The sequence below is a fragment of the Salvelinus sp. IW2-2015 genome, unplaced genomic scaffold (genome assembly GCF_002910315.2).
Source record: "Salvelinus sp. IW2-2015 unplaced genomic scaffold, ASM291031v2 Un_scaffold4180, whole genome shotgun sequence".
In the NCBI taxonomy this organism is placed as follows: Eukaryota; Metazoa; Chordata; class Actinopteri; order Salmoniformes; family Salmonidae; genus Salvelinus; species Salvelinus sp. IW2-2015.
The window spans coordinates 61,991-66,760 of NW_019945451.1; the positions used below are offsets into that span (position 1 = coordinate 61,991).

General features: G+C 38.8%; 1 pseudogene; it reads right to left on the reverse strand.

The window, feature by feature from the left end:
- Window positions 1-648: 648 nt before the first annotated feature.
- On the reverse strand, window positions 649-4,014 carry LOC112076986 (GTPase IMAP family member 7-like; annotated as a pseudogene).
- Window positions 4,015-4,770: the final 756 nt, after the last annotated feature.

The window sequence follows — 4,770 nt, forward strand, 5'->3', positions numbered from 1 at the left end:
ATGTCAGGGAGTGACGAGGGTGGTTTGTTTGGTTTTTGGAWTGTTTTAGCAAGTCTAGGTGTTTATATGTCTATGGTTGCCTAGATTGGTTCTCAATCAGAGGCAGCTGCTTATCGTTGTCTCTGATTGGGGACCATATTTAGGTAGCCATATTCCTTGGGTAGTTTGTGTGTTCTTATTCTATGTTTAGTTTTTATAAGGTTTCTGATCAAAGGAATTGAACATCTAAAACAAGTGTAGCAGCTGAACCTGCTCTGTCCAGGTCTAACACCTGATTGGTTCACATTAAGAATAGATGGGATTCTAACACCTGATTGGTTCACATTAAGAATAGATGGGATTCTAACACCTGATTGGTTCACATTATGAATAGAGTGAGAAGTTAAAAAAGTTCTTAGTTGACATTTCCCCAGGGATTCTAGAACTTTGGAAAGGCAAGATAATTAGCAAATTGTACGGTAGTTATCTAAGTCAGAAGGATCTCCTCCTTTATGTAGGGGAGGACATGTCCTGCTTTACAGATCTTAAGGACATCACCAGAAACAACTGTCAAGNTCTTAAGGACATCACCAGAAACAACTGTCAAGTTATAATATATAGGTCAATGGTTCTGTGATAACTGGTGCAGAGTAAGAAGGATTATGTGAATCAGCTCTGGATATATATATTTACACTCTTTATCATAGCACATAGTACATCATAGACATCAAATGGGGAAATGAAGATACAGTCTGTGAGTCTGTTAGTGCATCGTTCTCTACAAGGTCATGTGACTAGGGGACTCTAGTAGAATGATATGCATTTTCAGAGTTGATCCTTTCTAATAATTGTCCAGCTGAAGCTAAATGGTTATTAAAGTACCACACATGTAAATGTATTCTAGTATGGGACCAGAGGCTGTGAAACCCTGCTGGGACAACAAGGGAAAGGGGGATACTAGTCAGTTGTACAAATGAAATGTGTCTTRCACATTTAACCCTTCAGAATCAGAGCAGTGCAGAGGGCTGCCTTGATCGACAGCCACATCTTCAGCACCTGGGYAACAGTGGGTTAACTGCCTTGTTCACGAGCAGAACAACAGATTTATACCTTGTCAGCTCAGGGATTTGATCCAGTAACCTTCCAGTTACTGGCCCAATACTCGAACTACTTGGCGCTCTGCCAACCCCAAGGGGGAGGAGTTGGTTAAAATGTTTTACCACTTTAAAGAAGTTAGCATATATAGTACGTATGTTATAGAGATCAGTCCTTTCAGGAGCCCTGATCATTTATTTATCAATCCCATCATTGAATAGTTTGGTAGTTGGGTTTCCCAAGGGACTCCATAGGCCAACATACCTGACCTGAGTTGAAAATATAAACAAAAAGYGTTGCCTGGTAATGTGTATGTATCTGGTAATGTATATGTAACTGGTAATGTGTATGTACCTGGTAATGTGTATGTAACTGGTAATGTGTATGTACCTGGTAATGTGTATGTATCTGGTAATGTGTATGTATCTGGTAATGTGTATGTATCTGGTAACTGTATATGTACTGGTATGTGTATTATACTGGTAATGTATAGTACCTGGTAATGTGTATTGTAACTGGTAATGGTATGTATCTGGTAATGTGTATGTACTGGTAAGTATACTGTGTATTTGTAATGTGTATGTATCTGGTAATGTATAGTCTTGGTAATGTATATGTACCTGGTAATGTGTATGTATCTGGTAATGTATATGTACCTGGTAATGGTATATATCTGGTAATGTGTATGTATCTGGTAATGTGGTATGTACCTGGTTAATGTGTATGTACCTGGTAATGTGTATGTATCTGGTAATGTATATGTATCGTGGTAATGTGTATGTATCTGGTAATGTGTATGTATCTGAATGTATATGTATCTGGTAATGTGTATGTATTGGTAATGTATATGTATCTGGGAATGTGTATGTATCTGGTAATGTTATGTATCTGGTAAGTGTATGTATTGGTAATGATGTATTGTATCTGTCATGTATATGTATCTGGTAATGTATATGTATCTGGTAATGTATATGTATCTGGTAATGTATATGTATCTGGTAATGTGTATGTATCTAGTGTATGTGATGTATCTGGTTGAATGTGGTATGTATCTGGTAATGTATATTGTATCTGGTAATGTGTATGTATCTGGTAATTGTGTATGTAAACTGGTAGATGTGTATGTATCTAGTTAATGTGTATGTATCTTCAAATCTTTGGAATGTTCTCAAACCATTACTGTCCACGATATCGGCATGGTTACGGATTCCAATGTGGACCATTGGGGAGATGCAAATGGCCGCCCTCCAGATAACAAGGCATTAGTGTGAAATAATAGCCAACATCTGATCTGAGGCTTTTGACCATTCTTTGTTCTTAATCATTGTTGAGGAAAATTGGATCCAGATCAGATGTTGTGGTACTATATTTATTGAATAGTATATGAATCCTGTTAATTAAAATGTCAATTTGGCCACAATAGCTTAATTTCACAATTAGCTTAATTTCTCAGAGATCAAATTACAATTTATATGATATAACACAATAATTCATCTATTTTATTATTATATAACACAATAATTCATCTTAATCTGAGATGGTGGATGTGGAAATCTTATTCCTTCTGGTCTTCTGAGTTGGAACTACTGAGGTGAAATAGGTGCCCATGCACTGATAACCTTTAACAGCGGCTAATGCAGCCCCTGCTGCTAAAGACAATGGAGAGCTGTACATGGCTCCCAACCCCAATGCAGCCGTACTGGCAAGTGCTGACCACTGCAGTCATTCAATTTCTCTTCTCTTCTTATTTTCTTTCCTCTTCCTGTCTCCTCTCTCTCTCTCTCTTCTCCTCTTCCTGTCTCTTCCTCTCCTCCTCCTCTTCGATCTTCCTCTGGGCCTCCTGGTACATCTCATTGGTGTAGGTTTCCTCCATTCTTCTCCACCATCTCTCTCATTTTCTTCAGCAGCTCTGGGACCTGAGTGTTGGTTTTCTCTTGTCATTATTTAGGGAGTATATCTGCCCCACAGATATTGATGAGTTTCCGTAACTCTTTGCTCTCAGCCAGAAACTCCTCCACTGATTTTCCCTTCAGTTGATCTCCATGTGTGAACAGCAAGATGGTGTACATTGAGGCTTCTTCTCCAAAGTTCTCCTGGATCCACTTACAGTGTTCCTCTCCTCCTCTGTGAACCTCCCCAGTCTGATCACCAGCAGGAAGGCGGGGTCCTGGGACTGACTGTTCTATACACCTGACTATTTCACTTTTCATCTCTTCTTTAGACAATTGTTGTGTCATAGAGCCCCGGGGTGTCGATGACATCAATCTTCCTCCCATCCACCACCTCCATCTGTTTCTCACTCTGTGCAGTCACAGACCACTGGAGAATCCTCCGCTTTAAACACCTCTGTCCCCAGGATGGTATTTCCTGTTGCACTCTTCCCTGCTCCAGTCTTCCCCAGCAGAACTATCCTCAGGTCAGAGAGCTGCCCTGAAACTGGAAACAGACAAGAAGTGCTTGAGTTGATAGTGTCTTGATTAAAGGCTACTGAAAACTGTGTGTGTGTGTGTGTGTGTGTGTCACTTAATTATATTTTTTCTCAGCAATTTGACTCAGCAATTTGACAACATAATATTCCCATTAAAAAAAACTGTAGTATGTTGTACATATAATTGGTGAAGTAGTTAAGTTGAATTCTCACTTTTAGTGCCGTTGTCTCCTGTTGTGACTGTGAGAACCTATTTTCAGAGTTCGGTTTTGTTTTTCATGTAACTAGTTACTTCTAGCCAATGGAAGAGTGTTGCTAGGCAAAAATAATTCAATTCAGGACGAGCAGAGGGTGAATTCTGATTGGGTGTCGCTGTAATCATCCTCCTCCTGACAACTTAACCCTGTCTGTCTGCCCAGAATCAGAAGGTAGACCACATCTCTGATGAAATGAAATGTGTCTGACACTATTAGGGGATAAGGTATATTATTATTTTATTTTTTTTACAGCATTTTAAAATGTAACTATGTAGTTGTCTAGCCTGGTTCCAGATCTGTTAGTGATCAATGGAGTTGGAAAGATCACAATCAAGCCATGACAATGAGTGACAAGGAGATGGAATGATGGCACAAACAAACTGTCACTCAAGGTATTAGTTGCCTAGGTTTTTTAATGTAAAGATTTTCCCAGAAGAAGACGTCTATGTGTTCAACACATTTCGTTTTCCCAGACGTGGTTTATCCAAGGTTGAGTTGTCAGAGGAGGTTGATAATAGTGACACCCAATCAGAATTCAGCCTCTGCCTGTCCTGAGGTGAATTCTTTCTCTCATTGGCTAGAAATGACTAGTTACAGGTGAAACGAAACTTAACTCGGACTATAAGGTGCAGCACATAGCTTCAGCTCCCACAGTCACAACAGGGGACAACAAATAACAGATACGTGCAACTACACTAAAAGTGAGTATTCAACTACCTTACTAATTAAATGTACAACAATGTATTGGAATAACTGTAGCACAATATTGAGTAAACATTTTATTTATACCAGGTTTGTTGACATTGATGCATACATAATCAAACGATGACATCACCAGACAATACAATGACAAACAGTTCCAATTCTTGGAAAATCAACAATCACATTCTTCTGTTTGTATTTATACATGTGGTTTAATATTGTTTAAAAATGAAAGGAGAAGGATGTTTTTCACTTTGACCTGAAACATTTATCTTGTTTTATTGAATAGAAACCAGAGGGTCTTGGACA